The following is an 18,708-nucleotide window of genomic DNA, read 5'->3' as shown; positions in this document are numbered from 1 at the left end:
CAGGAATATTTATCAAGTATCTCATATGTGCCAGGCACTGTTCTAAGTACTGGAACATACACCATACATAAAATTCCCTGCCCTGGCGAAACTTACTTATGCAGAAATAGGCAATAACCAATTTAAAAATCAAAACATACTATATGTCAGAAAGTAGTAAATGCCTTGGAGTGGCAGCCAGTTGAATAGGATGGTCAGGGGAAAATTAGCTCAGTGGGTCTCATTCCTTGCTGCACATTTGAATCCATGGGGCACTTTAGGAAACTACCCAAGTCAGGGCATGATACCATGAGATTCTGATTTACTTGTCAGGAGGGATAGTCTAGCTCTTCAATGCTGGCTGGCTTCATTATAAAGAAAGATAGATAAAGGAAAACCTAGAAAAAAGATAGATAAAAGCTAAAACCTGGAAGTTATTTTCCCAGTTGGGAGGTACCAGGAATTATATAGCCTCTCAATATAGCATTTGCTGACAAAGCAAAAAAAGAAAAAAAAGAAAAAAGAAAAGAAAATGCTGCCTGCAAAGTATCAGTCAGTCATAGCAGAAGGCCAGAGCCAGACAGGGCTCATTCTGCATTGCATTCTCTAGGGTCTTTGAAGCCCAGTGTGGTAGACGTACTTTTTGTGAAATTCCTTCCCTTGAGCGTGGGCTGGACCTAGTGACATGCTCCTGACCTTCAGAACACAGTAAATGTGATATGATCTCACTTGCATGATTAGATTACAACAGATTGTGATTTCCAATTTACCAAAACATTTGAACTACTGCTTTCTCATCTTATGTGCTTTGACAAAACAAGCTGCCATGCTGGTAAGGTGTTTAGAGCCACTAAATGTGTGGTAATTTGCTACAGCAGCAGTAGGAAACTGATACAGAAGTTCTAAAACATAACCAGGACTAGGGCTTAGTAGATATGAGGAAGTTTGCAGGGCTTTTTCTGGAACCATGTTTAGAGGCCAGATGAGTTTATAGAGGCTCTTCTTTTGCTGTTATCAAGAGCCCTAGAGGATATGCTTGAACTAAGGAGAATCAACAGAGGGAATTTATGGTCCAATGCCTAGAGGTTAACTGTCACACCATGGGGCTTCTGTATAACAAACCTTCAAGGGAAGACATGTACATTCCTGCATCTGGTCAGCTGATCTTCAAAGTGTGTGGGCAGAAATTCAATCTAAGAAACATTAAGAGGGAGCCTCTTGTATGAAAACAAGCGGAAACTCTCAAATGACTATGATGGCTTGGGTCTCACTCCATGGTTTGGACGTTTGCAGGTCTATAGAAGATGTGCATGAAGATCATGTTGGGGAAAGAGTCACAGGTGGGGTCTCTGACACATGAACTCTTAATCACTGGAGCACATAATTAACTTCTGGGGATCTGACTGACTTCAGGCACCAGACAAAGCAAAACGAAGCTCCAAGAGGAGAGATTCTAGGAGGATGTGAGGATGATGAACAGAGTGCAATTTTCAGTAGCCAGAGGAAAGAGCAAGGAGCTGGTTATTGATGTGGAAGAGGAAGTGCAAGGGTAAGGGAATATCATACATACCAAAGTGTACTCCTGGTTTGGGAAACGCAAGGGCAAGGTGACCAAAACTGAGACAGGTCCACTGAGATCTGAAGTCCAAGTGCTATGCGTTACATCAGGAGGCCCTTGAAATTGGGGCCCCCCTGAAAGACGAATGAGTACCCCTAAGAGATCAGTGTATCTGCAAAATAATGGAGGTGACACAGTAGCTTGAGGTGGGCATGGAGCCTCCAATGAATGCAGACAGTAGAGGCTCTAAGATGTAGTCTGCAGCTGTACCAGTGCACAAGAGAACTTTTTCAGGACAGCGTTTAGAAGCTGATGGAACAGTTTAAGTGGCTCCATGAAAGGAAGGACTTAGGTTTGGAACTGTAAAACATAAATTCTTAGGCACCTGGGCCGGCAGTCCAACTCACCAGGAGCCAAGAAGCTCTGGGCAAAAAGGAAAAAAGGGACATGGAGTGTGAGGGGGAGTAGGGCTAGGATTCCAGAGATGAGTAGTCAGAGACAATTTTCTCTTGGCCAGGGACTCTTCTATGTTGATTTGGAAGCAACTGGCAGAACCTGCAGCCAGATGTATACACCTGGAAGGGGATCAAATAAGTTAGGAGAACCATAGAGGGAAAAATCACCAAAATGTTGCTGAGGTCTGGAAGAGATATGGACTCACGTTGCTGGATTTAGAGCCCACAGTGCTAACCAAAGAGTCCTTCTCTGAGGACTCTTTCTATTGCAATTGTTGTGCATATTCTTGCACGGTGCATGACATCATGAGGAGCTTCAGAGAAGAAAAGAGGGTCTTCTGACAAGTGAACTATTAGGGCCTAAAGACTAAAGATCAGATGGACTCCCGGACCCCAGGGAGTTAAGAGCGAGTGTTTCACAAGGATACAAAAGTGATGTAAATTGGTCATTTTTCCAGTGTGTGAGAAGCGTGTGAGGAATTACCTGATGCTCTTCGGATGAGGAAAGCGAGAGTGGAAAGTTCACGCTCACAGCCAGAACCCTCCAGCAATTTGAAATATGGAGGGTGGTCACCAAAACTAGAGCAGGTCCCACCGAGATTTGAACTCGGATCGCTGGATTCAAAGTCCAGAGTGCTAACCATTACACCATGGGGCCACCTCGTAAGTGTCTTTGTTGGAATACTTATGAATATGCAATGCAGAGTTTGTCCTTGTGCTCAATCTTGTGTAAACTGCAATTTTCATTTCCTAAATATTAATAAGAAAATCCACTGCATCCCAGACAACAAATGCTCCAAAATGAACACAACTGGAACTCACACGCATTGCCAAGTTCGTGTTAGAAACTGGTGCACCCAGAACCCAGAACTGAGGTCTGGGGTGTGAAGCAGGAGTATTTAGGGCGGTTCGGATGAAAACCTGATTTACTCACGAAGGAGGAGGGGCCGAGGAGGACGTAGGTAGAATTCTAGAGGAAAGCGCAGGCGACGCTGTTCTGCCGGATGGTGGGATGCGGTGTTGAGGCTCGCAGGTGCTCAGGAGTCCAGCCAAGTGTGGGTGCGGGCTGCTTTAAGAGAAGAGGGAAGATACCAAAACATAGACAGGTCCCACCGAGATTTGAACTCGGATCGCTGGATTCAAAGTCCAGAGTGCTAACCATTACACCATGGGGCCACGGGTAAGTGAACTCTCAGACAAGCTTTTGGAAGTTCTTTGCAGTGAGTCGCATGCTCTGGACAGGTTGAAAGTTCTCGTTCTCGGAATCCCAGGAGGCAACAAACTTGCTCCGCTGAAGGAACAGCCCAACAGAGCTCATCTTTGCTTGGATTTTTCCCCAGGGTCCACGGAGGGCTTGAGTACCAGTGTCCCTAGAAAAATCAAAACTGCATTTACTATATTCCTAGCCTTGACAATGAAAGTTTGTCTACCGATGGGTGTCAACACTTAAAAATCTCTTAGGACATGTACGAATATAGAAAACGCTCAACACTTAAAAATCTCTTAGGACATGTACGAATATAGAAAACGCAAGAAGTAAAAAAAAGTTAAATATAACATGGGAATTTACTAGTACTTTCAAGGATTAAGTATTTTACATTTCTAAGTATTTTTACATCTTTCTTTTTGCTTATCTGCATTGTTATGGATTGACTGCAAGTGTAAAGAAAGGTAAATTTTTGTTACAGTTATTCTTATTTGTGTTGCATATACAGTTATTGTGTATGTGTTAGTTTTATGGAGCAAAACAGTTTTGTTTTTCTTCTTTTTTAATAAGATTTAGCCAACGTCTGAAAATAGTTTTGAAAATTCTCTATACTATCCTTCCTTTCTGCACTTCTGGCTTCCTAAGTGTAATGATAACAGAAGGAGGAAAGGTTGGAAATTTCTGTTTGAGATGTTGTTTCCAAAACACTAAATGTGCTCGTGAATAGGAAAGGGATGCCCTGGATGTGCCTTAATTCCTGCAAGAACGACAAGCTGAAGCAAGCGAGGTTTCGGAAGTCAGGCTCCAGCTGGATGTCCACTAAGGAAATAGCAATTAAAGAAAGAATGAAAGCCCAGGCATTTTTTCAGCATCTTTCTGGAGGTCTCAGAAATCCCTAAGTATTTTCCCAAAATCATTTTCAAAAGTTTTTTCCACCAAGTGTCACACTTAAAGGACAGGACTACCTACTTACAATCCCATGGAGAAATATAAGAAGACCCAGGAAAACGATGCATCTCGTGCTATTTTGTGTTTTAGTTTCCAAAGCAAAGCTGGTCCACCTAGAAAGAAAAACGCTACTCCGTAGTCGGCAGGATTCGAACCTGCGCGGGGAGACCCCAATGGATTTCAAGTCCATCGCCTTAACCACTCGGCCACGACTACATGACGGCTTTATAGCTGTCTGGATATATTCCCATGAGGAATAATATCTTTTCCCTGCATAAACTGACCTTTCGGTTGGTTTCTATGACAACCGCTCCAGCGCACCTGTTCTCATACTTGAAGGAACAAAATTTTGTATATAGAGATGTGGTGACAGAAGTTACTACAAATTGTGACACTTCCCTGACCTTCGAGGGTCATATTGGATGGTCCCTAAACCGGGGACCGAATAAAAACAGACCAACCAGATGCAATGGCCAGGTGTGCCTCTGTTACAGACAGGCGGCCGTACTTGTAACAAACTACTTTGGGGACTCACACGTCTGGTCATCAACTTCATTCACTCCCTTTTTCTAAAATCTTGAGTTTGAAACAGGCAAAAAAGCCCTAATACATAGCAGAGGATGGTTTCGATCCATCGACCTCTGGGTTATGGGCCCAGCACGCTTCCGCTGCGCCACTCTGCTCCCATCAAACGAGCTCGCTTTTCACCTTTAAATGTCAAGATAATACATTTTAGCACCTTCCTGCATCTGAATTTTCTTATTACTTTTTAATAATCGCTGCCAAGATAGAATGAAAATACCTTGATTTCCGTCCGTGGCTACATTCCGCCCTCGACTACTAGGGGCTCTGAAAGACCCCTCCCTTGAAGTCGGAGTGCCCTCCAGCTCGGACAGGATGACGTTTCAGGGCATTGGACAAACCAAATGCATGCCAACTGGCATAATTCATGAAGGTGAAATGGCATGCAAAAGGAGGGTTAGCTTTTTATTATTATTATGTAAGGTTTTTTAAGATTTTGTTTATTTTTTCATGAGACACAGAGTGAGAGAGGGGCAGAGACACAAGCAGGATCCACGCAATGTAGGGAACCCGACACGGGCCTCGATCCTGTGACTCTAGGATCACACCCTGAGCCGAAGGCGGGCGCTAAACCGCTGAGCCACCCAGGGATCCCAACAGGAGGACTAGCTTTGATCTTTCCCAGCCATACTCGGGTACGAGGAACACAGCTACTTCAAAGTGATTTTAGTTTGTAGTTTTTCAGTGAAAATACTTTAACTCCAACGTGGGCAAGATGCCAAGGATGTATTGGCGGGGAACCAAACCCGGCCCGCCACGTGGCAGGCAGGAATTCTACCATCCAACCATCAATGACCAGCAGCCTGTGGTATCTATTTCTCCTCTTAACTAAAGTTTCATTGCCGTAGTAAAATCGACTTTTTTCCCCATAGGATTTCCTTAAATCCAATGAAAAAAAAAAAAAAAAAAGCTTCACCTAAACACAAAAACCAATGGCCTAGAAGAAAGGTGAAATGGATATGTGGGCCCTTGGAGACTTTTGAAGGTGAAAAGCAAACATAAATACCCAACATATAAAAAAAAAGTCTCTCCACATCCCCCTTTAAATCATTGATAAAAACAAATTCTGAAAAATCTCTCATTTTACTATGCAAGCCAATTTGATTAATTACTAGGTCACAGCACTCAATTCAAGTTTGAAACAAGTTATCTCCTTTTAGAAAAAAAGACCTATTGTCATTCCTCTGTGAAGATTCAAGTTTGTACAAGGATGGTATCATCATCAGAAGTGAGAATAGTGAAGAATATGCTGAAAATAGGAATCCCCCTGAATCCTACTCCTTACATTCATCCCTATCACTTGCCGCTGGGGAGGATGACCACCAGCTGCTGAGGGTCATGTGTGCTTTGGAAAACCAAAAGCCAAAGGGGGCCTGGAAACAAATAGGAGTGTGGCCTCTGTTTTTGAGGACTTTTCAGTAGTTTGGGGGAAAAAAAAACCAATACAGAGAAAAAAAATTGACAACTGTTGAAAATTATCTTTACTGAGGTGAGTCTTAAATTTGGGTTTCAGGGAGGTGATAGACTCTGATAGTCTGGATTATATAAAGAAAGCCAGGAGGTTTTTCACATGTATCTATCTTGCTCTAATCTCTATCTTTACATCTTTTATTCAGAATAGAGAACTTATGGTATTTACTTGGCAGCTGTGATTAGGATGCTTTGAAGGGGAGGGATGGCAGGAAGCTACTGTAGCAAATCAAAAGGCTATCAATGTTGATCTTAAAGGAAGATTTGGAGCTATAAAATGGGTTTCTCCAAATCCTAGCAACAGAAGAAAACAGAACAGGACAGTATGAGACAAATAAATCAATTTGATCAAGTTATGTGATGCGTTAATTCTCGTTTATTCATAGATAAATGGAGCCTAGAGGGGTTGCCCTACATTCTTCCAGGGACTTTAAAGGTAAATAAAAATGATGTCTATTAAAAACACTTGAAAAATTCTATAAAACCACCAGTTAAGTATTAGCTACTGATTTTTACTTAATGCAACTTTTAAATGAACTACTGAAAAATTAGAGAGTTTACCTTATTTCTTCAGGGTAACATGCATAGTTGGTGTTCATGTTGGTGGGACTTTTAGAGCAGGCAGTTGGTGAGGCTCTAACGGGATGCCTGGATGCCAGCAAGGAGGAGGCGGTGGCCAGCTGTGGGGAAGGTCCAGGCCTGTCCTGGCTGCACTCCACCATGAGAGGAGCCGGGTGGCGGAGCCACCACAGGAAACCCCTGAGCAGGTTAGGAAGAAAAAGCAGGAAACTCTGCTTCCAGCCTCAAGTAATAAACCTTCCGTCCCCTAGTTCACAACTATCAATAAAAGATAGAAACACAACACCCCAGGGCATGCAGCTCCAGGGTAATCTCTTGCTTGTGTGAGCTCTCCCTGTGTCTCTCTCAAGCTCTTCCATCTTTTTCTCTCCTCCCCTCTCTCCCCCTGCCTCTCATGCTCTCACATCTCCACAGTGAGTTTTTGCTTTAAAAAACTTTCCCCCTTGTGTTACTCATCACCGTGCTACCTGCCTGTCCTCGAATTCATCCTCATGACAAGACCAAGAACCTTTGGCAAAGCCCTTGGATCTGGCTGGAGCAAGGCCCCAGGGCCTGGGGTCTCCCCAGCTCACCTGCAGCAGAATCATGCAGCAAACCAAGGGGAACATTCCTTTCGGAGGAAAGATCAGGGACCAAGGCCCCATCCTGGGAAGGAGTAACATGTATTCTAGGAGCTGAAAGAAGGCCTGTGTGACACACAGTTGGCTGTTTTAAGCAGGAGGATATCAGGACAAGATGTGGGTTTCAAAATATGTGTAACAAGGACTCCAGTTTCACTGAACCTCTAACAGGAGATCTGGGAAGAGGAGTTAGGAGGTTCATGTCAACATCCAGGGCAAGAGATACTGATGAAAGGAAAGAGGTCCTTGTGGTCCTGAAGAGAGGAGGATACATGGGCTATGACATTTTAGGAAATAAAAAGCAGAATTCGCTGCTCAGACCAGGAAGTGAAGAAGAGGACATGTCTAGGAGAGCTCTAGATTCCTGGCTCAGTGGGGGAAGGGGAAGGAGGAGGAAGCTGAGAAGAATACATGCATTGTTACAGGCAGATACTAACAAAGGAACAGTGAGGAATGCAACCAGAGAAGAATGGGGGAAACCAGAAGACTGTGCATCCCCTGATGCCCAAGAAGAGGGTGTTGACATTAAATCTTTAAAGAAGGTCACAAAGAATGTACTGTCCATGTAGGGGATTCTTCCCCCATTTAGAATTCCGATGGCAAGCTAAGAGCAAAAGAGGACTCACAATGCATCCCACACTCTGCTAAGAGCAGATGTGCCGTCCTTTCTGTCAAGCTAAAACCAGGACCACAAGCCCCAAATGGAGTTATGTGTACTAAGTCCAATCACAGGAAGGAGACTGAGACTTAACAGTTACAGTTTCAGCATCGCCCAGAAATGGAATCTTCAACCAGTCATTCAATCAGTAATCGGCTACTCAGCACCATTAGGTAATCTGCCAGATAGATGCCTGTCAACTGGGTAGGGAACCCGGTAACTGGATGATGGGATGAGCACTGGGTGTCAGACTGAGGAATCATTGAACTCTACTTCTGAAGCCAATAAGACATTGTATGCTAATTAATTGAATTTAAATAACATCTTTTTAAAGAGGGTGCCTGTCACCCCCTAAAGGCAAGTGACTTTGCCTGAACCTCTCTGCGTTTTGCTAGTATAACTTCCTTCTTCCCAGTCCCTTCTGCCTATAAAAGTCTCATTTCCTACAACTCCCTGGAGCTCCTTTCTATCTACTAGATGGGATATTGCCCAATTCATGAATCATTCCATAAAGTCAGTAAGATCTTTAAGATTCACTCAGTAAATCTTATTTTTTCACAATCACAACTGCTTGGAAACCTCTCCAAGCCAACTACTATATATATCTCAGAGGGAAAGGGTCTTGTTTTCCATTTCGTCTTCACCCTAAAAAGATACCCTCAACTGACCTCGACATGATTTGAGCGCACAACCTTCTGATCTGGAGTCAGATACGCTACCTTTGTGCCAGAAGGCCACGAGAAAGATGTGCTTATCTTCTAAATTAGAATTTAAATCCCAATTAATCTTTTCAGGTTCTAAGGGCTTATTTCTTTTTACTAAGTGGATTTGATCATTTTTCTCCCCACTAGCCATAGCTTCACTGATGCTTTGTTTAGCAAAGAAAGGAACTTATCAAATTAAATATTAATGCAAAAACCCAAATGCTCCCTATGGGGAAAACTCTGTGCTTTCTCATGCTCAGTTTTTCTAGTTGTGGAAGTTGTTTGGAGAAAACTCCTCTACCTACTGGGTTTAGACCCACAGTGAAACAGAAGTAATAATGGTTATAAATTTTGAACGGCGACTTTTCCTACAACTTATGAGACTTCTCCCTCTTCTGAAAGAGGCCCAGCCGTGCATCACCCTGCAGTGCCTGCCCTCGCCCCACCTCCCTCCTTTCCCAGCGCCCGACAATCCCATCCTCAACTTGCTGAAAAGCTTAAACTCAAAAGCCTAGTTTAAATGGTATCTCTTTGCAACTGATGAATCACTAAACTGTCCCTCTGAAACTATAAAACCCTATATGTTGATTAACTGAATTTAAATTTTTAAAAAAATTAAAAATAAAATAAAAGAAATGACCTCTCTTCCCAGAATTCTCACTGCTCCTTTCAATCAGAATGTGTGGGCCTTCTGGTGTGTGTAAAAGTACACTGCAACGACTCAGAGCAAGTGGGTAATATTTATTGAGCTCTTGCTATTTTCTGCTAGCCCTGTGTGTTATCCTCCTCCAGTCTAGTGAGTCTCAAAAGTGTCCCCTGGAATCAGATAGTGAGTATCAGCTGGGAACTGGCTAGAAATGCACACCCTTGTCCACACCCCAGAACCACGGAATCAAAAACAGAGCAGTCTGTGTTTTAGCAAGTTCTCCAGGTGATTGTGATACAGAGGAAAGTTTGAGAATCAATTGCTCCAGGCTGGAGATCACATATTTCTCTCTCTCAAGAAAATAAACTTTCAGTCTTCCTCCAGGATGAAGGGTGGACAATGGATTAGTCTGCTAGGACCACCACAACACAGTGCCCCAGCCTGGGTGGTTGGTTTAAGCCACAGATTTCCTTTCTCACAGTTCTGGAGGGAGGTCAACCCTGTCAGCAGGTTTGCAGAGGGCTCTCTTCTCCCAGTGTCTTCACGTGGGGTTGTCTTCCTCCTGTGTGTCTGTGTCCCAACGTCTTATTATTAGGACACCAGTCGTGATGGACCAGACCCACCCATATGACCTCGCCTCACTTTGTCTATGTCTTTGGAAGCCCTAGCTCCAGATCCAGCTCCACATTCTAGGGTACTGGGGGCGGGGCGGTGGGACACACAATTCCCCGGCTCACAGGCAGTATCCAGATGAAGCCCCCCCCTGACAGTCCCTGAGCCTGGCCCTGGGGTATGAGGATTGGAGGGCTTATGGATAAATCTGACTGCTTTGGCTTTCCCACACGACTTGCTTAGGATTCAGCTTTTTGGAGTCTGACAAGTCAACTATCACACCTCCACTGGCTTTCCAGATCACAAAACATTGCTGCTGTGATCTCTCTCCCATGGTTTTTGTCCTATGTGAATTTCTATCTCAGAGTTGTTTTCCGCAGGATTTCTGGAGTGCACAGAAGTGAATTCTTGTGTTTACCCACAACCTCTACCTACCAACCTGTACCCGTTTCTGGGTACAGGTAGCAATCCGGTGTCGTCTTTGCCTCCCTCCCATGCCCCACCTCAGCCCTGGGCTCAAGCACCCCCTCCTCACTGTTGCCTTCTCTTCCAGATCCCTGTCCAAACTGCGCCATATCCCTCTCCTTGGTGGTTACCTTGGTTGTAACTTTACTGTGGTTTTCACCATTAGATTCAACTTGTCTCTCCAACCAGACTTGAGGATTTTCTATTTTTCTTCAAGATCGTACTTAAATTCCAGTTACCATATAGTGTAATATTAGTTTCAGTTGTAGACTTCAGTGATCCTTCACCTTCCATACAACACTCAGTGCTCATCACAACAGGTGTCCTCCTTACTGCCCATCACCTGCCTCCTCCACCACCCCACCACCGACCTCCCGGAACCTTCAATGCATTCTCTGTGGCTAAGAGTCTAGACCATAAGACTTTTGAAAATGCCTTGGTTGACAATAATAATTTCACTAGGTTGCAGTTAAAACCTCATGACAATTTTCTTGTAACAAATTTTGAACATACATAAACTATGTCGCAGGAGGACCACGTGGCCTAATGGATAAGGCGTCTGACTTCGGATCAGAAGATTGAGGGTTCGAATCCCTTCGTGGTTGTTGTGCAGCTCCTTTATTTATTGTCCGCTTAAGACACCAGGATCGGTTCCTGGTGGTCCATTTTTTTACTACTTCTGTTTTCTCGGTGAAAGTCGATAAGCAGCATCTTCTCTTCCTATTCACGTCACCCCAATAGCCTTAGACCCCGGCGTATGTCTCTTCCACACCCCTTCCTTCGTGTCCCTTTGTTCCCCAGTGTCTGTCCCACGCCATTAGCACAGTCCCTCCTCCCGGGCCGCAGACCAGTGGTAGCTGGGGAAGTCCCCAGCTAATCCCTCTTTCCGCTCAGCACTACCCTCGGCCTACAGGTCAGGATCTTTGGGGCGCGGTCCAGCACCCTGAGTTTCAGTCGGCCTGCCAGGGGAGCCCTGATGCCCGCGGCTAAGCCCCTGCAGGTTGCCGGACCCTTCCAGGTTCTCCAGTCCCTGGGTGCAAACACCCCCAACAGAGCGCCAACCCACCTGCTGGGGGTGGGGGGATGACCCCAGGAAGGACTGGGGATGGGGAAAGGCAGGAGAAAGGTCAAGCTTCACTGTACCCTCTAACAAATGTTGGGAAGTGGTGGAATTGGAAGACTTGCCGTCGGCAATCCTCAGAGGAATCACACACTCAGCACAGAGCACCCCTTATTTTCAAACCCTCAGGACAGGGTATCTGGGAGACAGTGTGTGCACGGTGTTAAAGGACCTCCCCAAGATTAGTTGCTAATTGCAAAGGGAAAAAGAAAGCCCTGAGGGGACCACTCTACCTTCGCCATCTGTGGATTTCCTGACAAATGCCTCCTGATGTGAAGTACTGTGTCAAGTACCCGGTAGTGCCAAGCCCCAATTTTTAACCTGAATTTGATCTAATCAGAATGGATCTAATCAGTAACTTCGACTCAACTTCTCGTTTTAAAGAGGGTCAAGGAAGATATTTAACGTTGCCTTGAGGAAACAGTGAGACAGATCCAGAATGTGGGACATTCTACAAGACAAATTGGATTTTTTAAAAAGTCGATGTCCAAACAGGAACAGCAAGGAGAAGCTGGGGTGCTGTTCTAAACTGTAAGGGACTAAGGATACATTACAAACCAAATGCAATGAATGAATGAACTTTGATTGGATCCTGGTTAGAAACACCAGCTCCAAAAAATATGTTTGGAGAAATTTTTTTTTTTTAAAGATTCTATTTATTCATGAAAGACACACACACCGAGAGAGAAAAGAGGCAAGCAAGCTCCACTCTTAGGAGTCGATCCCTGGTCTCCAGGATCACACCCTGGGCTACAGGTGGCGCTAAACCGCTGCGCCACCGGGGCTGCCCTACTTAGAGAAATTTAAATAAGGCTGGGATCTTAGATGTTTTTATAAAGAATCACTGGGTTCTTTAGTTATGATAATGGTGGCATGGTATTACGAGATGCGATACAAGTATATGTGTGTAGGTACGATGCATCATGATGTCTACAAAGGAAATTTATATGTTCCAGAAGAAGAAGGCAAATAAGACTAATATGGCAAAATATTAACAGTTGTTGAATCTAGTTGATGGGTATACAGATAATCCCTTACTCTTTCAACTTTTTTATTTAAACAGAAGCCCTAAAGAAGGGGCACAGAGCTCCAAGGTAATAAGGCAGAGGGTCAGCATGAAAAAGCCTGCACCATATAAAAAGAGCAGGTCCTTCCTTGTTTCAGGAATCCCAGGCTCCCTTGACTGAGGGCCCAGAAAAGAAGCCGAGAAGATCACATAGAAGCCCATGATGGGGGCCTCCTATGCCATTTGTGATCTTCCTTCTAGGCCACAAAATATCTTCGAAGACTTTAAAAAGGAGGGAAGGGACGCAGCCAGATTTGCATTCTCAAATGAACACATCAGTTGGTGCCGACGTAGCCCTACCTAGAAAATCTCTTCTAAAATACATCTCTGCTATTCCCTCTCATTGCTGCCCCTCCCTGGACTTCTCCAAAAAATAATGTTCCAGCAAGACAGAACTTTCTTCAGTTTCTCTCATATCCTGTGAGGTTTAGGTCTAGACCACCACACCCCTTTCCAACCTGGCAAACTCCTACTCATCCTTCACATCTGAGCTTAGCTATGATTCATTCTACATCTAGTCATCAAGTACCCATTTATCCATTCCAAGGTAATAAAGGTAGAACTGTACACTTTCTTCATGAAACTTGGAGTCTAATGAATGACTCTCCAGGCAACCATCCAAGATGTTCATGTCTGGGACCTAGCACTACTCCTACAGGCTACTTGGCACACTGGACCTCTCACTTGTCATACTTAACTATAAATGTCCACTTCTATAATTGTTTATTCTGGAAATCCCTCAAAGGAGTGGCTTTATTTTTCTTGCTCTCCATTGAATGAGTAGCACTTAGCAAAGTGCTTGGCACGTGATTGGGCTCAAATAATATTTTTGAAAGAATGAAGAAATGAATGAATCAGTTCAAAAACAAGAGCCTGGGAGCCAAATTACTTCTAACAAGTTGTGGTAATAACCCCTGAGACAAACTGTAAGAAGCTTATGGAAGAAAATGGGCCCATGGCTTGGGAGGAAGAGCCAGATTTGAGAACTAATGGGGAGGTTGAATTGAAAGCCTGATTGATGGGTTGAAAATCAGAGAAAGGAAGAAAGTTAAGGGGACTTATAAGTCTTTGTTTTTGGCTCCTGATGAAATTTGGGTTGTTGAAGGAGATTCAGATTTGTAGGGAGAGGGTAGAGCATTCATTTAGGATGTCTTACTTTTGAGATGTCCATGAACATGCTAAAAGAAATTACTAGGACAGCTCTATATCATGAAGCCCAGAGGAGAGTTCTGGGCTGCAGATAATTTTCAATCCTTCAGTACATGAGCAGTAGTTTATCAGTCAAGTCTTATCCCTCTTCAATTCTATAGAGCGATCAATGAAATATAGAATCATCTACTCACACACTAACACACACGCACTCATAAACATACAGATAAGATTGTGACAATGGTGGTATAGTTTCAGAAATGTGGAGATCCTGGGGATCTCTTCTTGCTTTGAAGTCACCTTTAAACTATTGTCCCCAGAGTATCAGATACAGCTGTTCTTGCCCTTGTGAGAGAAGGCTCCATGCAATGAAGTGGCTTTGACTTTCAGAAATATTTTCTACTTCCCTATTTCATTTAAAAATATTCTATCAGCTGATTTAAAATATTTTGAGCTTTACCAAGAAACAGGAGATAGGATTCCCTCTGGAACATTTTGATGGGTCTACTTTCTCGAATTTAAAAATGATGCTTACAATAGCAGCTGACTGCATTGAGCCCTTGTTCCAGGCACTGGATTTGGTTCCTGAAGACATAGGGTATCTATGAGGACATCTTTGTCAGATTATTTATTGAGGATAAATTTCCTACTTCAGCAAGAATATGAGGGTTTTTAAAGGATTATTTAAAGGGAATTAAAGAGGATTATTGCAACATATAGCTGATTTGCTATCTAGAAAAGACCCAAAGAGCATTCTGAGTTTATCATCTGCAAGAAGAGAAGTTGGTTGATTCCTCTCCAGTTTCATTCATGGGGATCCTCTGTTTTGCTCTCTTGTATTACTAATCCTGAAGTAGCCTAGAATACATAATATATGGTAACATTAAGGAGATAGAAAACACCTCCTAGCAGCTGTAGTTGTGACCAAGTGGTTAAGGTGATGGGCTAGAAATCCACTGGGGTCCTCCTGTGCAGGTTCAAATCTTGCTGACTATGGGGTGGGTAGTGTTTTACATATTTGCATTTTCTCTGTTTAGTGTAATTCATCTTCAATTAAGCGTACTTTTAAAAACATTAACCATTCCTCAGATTTTTTGAAGTTACATCAAAATGGAGTTCTTATTGACCACGAAGAAATCATACTGTATGAGTGAACTAAAGCTAAGGAACCAATAGAACTCTTTTGTTTTGGTGTTGGAGATCCTGGTAAGAGGGACAAAGGAAGTTGAAAGAAAAGACTTCACACATTCATATTTAGAGCAACATAGCAATTTCACCACTTCCTTTTCCTATAAGTGTAAATTATAGTATCTGTGTGGGCCAGAGGCGCAATGGATAATACATCTGACTATGATTCAGAAGATTCTAGGTTTGACTCCTGGCTGGCTCATTATTTTGGTTACCCTCTCTGAGGTCCACAATTTCCATCTTTCTTAGACCACTGTGATTATATATATATAAATTTTTTTATGTTTAAATTTCTTTTGTAAAATCATTTTACACAAAATGACCAAAAATATTAATAATACAGAGGCCAGCTATATAGTTCACTACTCTTTTCTTACACATGTAAATTTTCTTTAAATCACATCATTGAATTGATTGTCTTCAAAATTGATTAGTCTTCGCATTGGATGATAAAAACTTAATAGAAGGAAAACCTTTTAAATGCATCATCCCTTGAAAGTAAAGATTGGGAGTTTCACAAAGAGTATTTCTAAGTACTAAATCTTTTCTTCTGTCTTTTTTTCAAGATTTAATTTTTCAGAGCAGTTTTAGGTTTCACAGCAAAATTGAGAGGAAGGTACCACATGCACAGCTTCCCGCATTATCAACATCCTCCACCAGAGTGGTACATTTGTTACAACTGATGAACCTACTTTGACACATCGTAATCACATCACCCAGTTTATAGTGTACATTCCAGTTCACCCGTGGTGTTATAGTTCTGTGGGTTTGGACAGAAGTATAATGACATGTATTCATCCTTATAATTTCACACAGTGTATTTTCACTAACCTTCCCACCCCCCATCCTCTGTGCTCTCTATACTCTGTGTATTCATCCTCCCTCCTCCCACCAGTCTCTGGCAATCACTGGTCATATACTGCCTCCATAGTTTTGGTTTTTCAGGATGTCACGTATTTGGAATCATGTAGACTTTCAGCTTGACTTCTTCTACTTAGCAATATGCATTTAAGTTTTCTCCAAGTCCACTAATGGCTTGGTAGCTCTTTTTTTTTTTTTAATGCTGAATAATATTTCATTATCTGGATGGACCACAATTTATTAATCCACTCACCATCTGAAGGGCATCCTGGTGGCTTCCAAGTTTTGGCAATTACGAATACGCTGCTATAAACATCAGGGCTCAGGTTTTTGTGTGGACATATATTTCAACTCCTTTGGGCAAATAACAGTGTAACTGCTGTGTTATATGGTAAGACTATGTTTAATTTTGCCTTCCATGGTGGCTGTAACATTTCGCATTCCCACCAGCAATGATGAGAGTTCCTGTGACTCCACATCCTTGCCAGCATTTGATATCAGTGTTCTGGATTTTGGACATTCTAAGAGGTACGTAATGGTAGCTCATTGTTTAAATTTTCATTTCTTTCCTGACCTATGATTTGGAGCACCTTTTCATATGTTTAAAAAAATGGACCAAAGAGCTTATCAGACACCATCAAAGAGATATAGATGGCAGGTTTGCAAATTTTGTTAGGTTTTTATTTCTAAACCTTTTACATAATTTAAAGAATCAAGCCTTTCACAAGATTTGTAACACAAATTAATCTTTTCTTTCTTGCTCCCTGTACTAAAATGCAGCTTGCTTTGGGGGGAAAGGGATTAAACACAGCAGAAGATGGGTTATAGGCCCAGCACGCTCCTGCTACACCACTCTGCTATGGAAAGTAGCACTCCCATAGGTCATATTTGATTCCCCTCTGGTTTGTCCTTTTTTCTTTTTTTCCCCTTTTCCTTTCAATCTGTAGAAACAAAAAATGAGTTCTCTTTTTTCCCTTCAGGAATGCAATTTATCTTTTTAATGCAATAGCACTGAGCCTGACTTAATTCCTAGGAGAAGGATTAAGAAGAAATGAAAAAAGCTTAATGTGGCTACACTTCTACAGTGCACAAAGGCATTAATCAGATGTGACATCTGTTACTGTGTGCTATGTGAATGTGTACATTATATCTATAGCACAATGTCTGCTGACATCCCAGAGGTCATGTCTTAAACTTATTCTATGTTTTACAAAGTGATAGAATAGATGAAGTAAATGTGCTTTCCCTTTCTTCTATGCTGTAATGGGATCGTTCATATCTGTTGATGGGGGATGAAAGTCTAGAGCCCCAGGTGAGGGTAAGACACATATTCCTGCACATATTCTTGACATAGAGTTTTAGAGGGTTCACAGAACTTCTAGCCTGGTAAGCTAACTTTCTCTGATATCGTGGCTCATTCCCTGTAGTCTCAATTTGGCAAACAAAACTGTGCTCAGGTTTTCTGTGTTTGGAAAGGAATGGAACTCTTCTTTGATTTGATGTGGTGGAGAATCCCAGAGAGCCAAGGGTGGGCTTGCTATGTGAACTCTCTAGAATGGAAAAGCTGAGCCAGATGTGGAGCAGGGGAGCCAAGGTCAACTAGGAGAAGCAGACTAGTTGTCTGAGAGGATCCACTAAGGTCCCAAAGGTTAAAGAGAGGCATCTGGATGAAGAGATGGGTCTGCCAGCACTGAGTGAGCGTGGAAAGGAAGCCAGGAGCATTTGGAATAATAATGGCCAAGTGGGAGAAAAGTGGAATTCAGAACAGTTGCAATAAAAGAGTAAAAATGTTTCTATGGGCCCCCCAAAAAAGCCAAAAACAGAATACTGACATCACACATTCCTGTGTATTCCTGCCTACTACTTTTTAAAGGCATTTTCATGAGGGAGGCCAAAGCGGGAGAAAGTGTGGCAGGCACCTTCCTCTTCCTCCTCCATTTTACTTCCCAGACCAGAACCTTCCACCGACACTAAAATTACTGACCCCGACGTGATTTGAACACGCAACCTTCTGATCTGGAGTCAGACACGCTACCATTGCGCCACGAGGTCTCTGTGGGCATTCCTTGTTTCTTTTCCTGTTAACATGATCCATGAAATTAATTTTCTGCACCTGGTGAAGACCATGCAGGTGAGTATGACATATTGTCTGGCTGCCACCTTCTACATCAAAATGCTGTCCATCCGATCACTCCCTGATTCTGCCACCCAATAGTTTCTATTTACAGTCCTTCCTATTCTATTTCATTCCTGGTTTTCTCCATATACATTTTTAAAAAAAAGTTTGGGGGAGTTTTGTTGTTTTCGTCTTTTTAAAAATATAGTGAAGGGCAGTCACTCTGGAGAGAAGTGGAGGTAGGGGAGAGAGCAAAGAAAAATTGCATGTCCTCTCTCCCCCCAGTCAGGGTAACCAGGTTTTGGATTTATTTCCCGAGCATAGATTCTAACTAGTGAGTCAGGCAAGCAGGCTGTGTCACACCAGCCTGGAACGACCTGTGGCTCCCGGGGCCTCTGCTCAGATGTGGGGTCCGCGGTTGGTTTCAGCCTGCTAGAGTCCTCCAGGATCTGGTCGCCCAACTACAAACTGCCCCTAAAAAGAGCAAGGGATCTTTTTCTGTGTGAGCAGGTACATAATTCTGGCACAGTGGCTTGGCTGGTGAAAAGGCCAATTTGGAGACCTGGAGACCTGGAGACTTGAAGACCGGCTTTTGAATCACAGGGAAATTTTTCTGGAGACCTGAAATCATGCAGACCATCTGTTCAAATGGTGAAAAGTCTCCTTGAATTCCTACTAGAGAAGGAGATTCTGAAAAGTGATCCACTGTTGTAAAACAGACACAT

General features: G+C 42.9%; 6 non-coding genes across 6 annotated transcripts; 1 reads left to right on the top strand and 5 right to left on the bottom strand.

The window, feature by feature from the left end:
• Positions 1–2,578: 2,578 nt before the first annotated feature.
• TRNAQ-UUG (transfer RNA glutamine (anticodon UUG)) lies at positions 2,579–2,650 on the bottom strand. The gene has a single exon. It is a non-coding gene; the product is annotated as a tRNA-Gln (tRNA).
• A 446-nt stretch (positions 2,651–3,096) lies between these two features.
• Positions 3,097–3,168, bottom strand: TRNAQ-UUG (transfer RNA glutamine (anticodon UUG)). The gene has a single exon. It is a non-coding gene; the product is annotated as a tRNA-Gln (tRNA).
• A 1,113-nt stretch (positions 3,169–4,281) lies between these two features.
• On the bottom strand, positions 4,282–4,363 carry TRNAS-UGA (transfer RNA serine (anticodon UGA)). The gene has a single exon. It is a non-coding gene; the product is annotated as a tRNA-Ser (tRNA).
• A 395-nt stretch (positions 4,364–4,758) lies between these two features.
• On the bottom strand, positions 4,759–4,830 carry TRNAM-CAU (transfer RNA methionine (anticodon CAU)). Its single transcript has one exon. It is a non-coding gene; the product is annotated as a tRNA-Met (tRNA).
• A 6,185-nt stretch (positions 4,831–11,015) lies between these two features.
• Positions 11,016–11,088, top strand: TRNAR-UCG (transfer RNA arginine (anticodon UCG)). Its single transcript has one exon. It is a non-coding gene; the product is annotated as a tRNA-Arg (tRNA).
• Positions 11,089–17,847: 6,759 nt separating this feature from the next.
• Positions 17,848–17,919, bottom strand: TRNAW-CCA (transfer RNA tryptophan (anticodon CCA)). Its single transcript has one exon. It is a non-coding gene; the product is annotated as a tRNA-Trp (tRNA).
• Between the last annotated feature and the right edge of the window lie 789 nt (positions 17,920–18,708).

This window comes from Vulpes vulpes, chromosome 12, assembly GCF_048418805.1.
Source record: "Vulpes vulpes isolate BD-2025 chromosome 12, VulVul3, whole genome shotgun sequence".
Taxonomy (NCBI): domain Eukaryota; kingdom Metazoa; phylum Chordata; class Mammalia; order Carnivora; family Canidae; genus Vulpes; species Vulpes vulpes.
The sequence above is the reverse complement of the archived record's forward strand: the minus strand, read 5'-3'. Positions and strand labels throughout refer to the sequence as shown.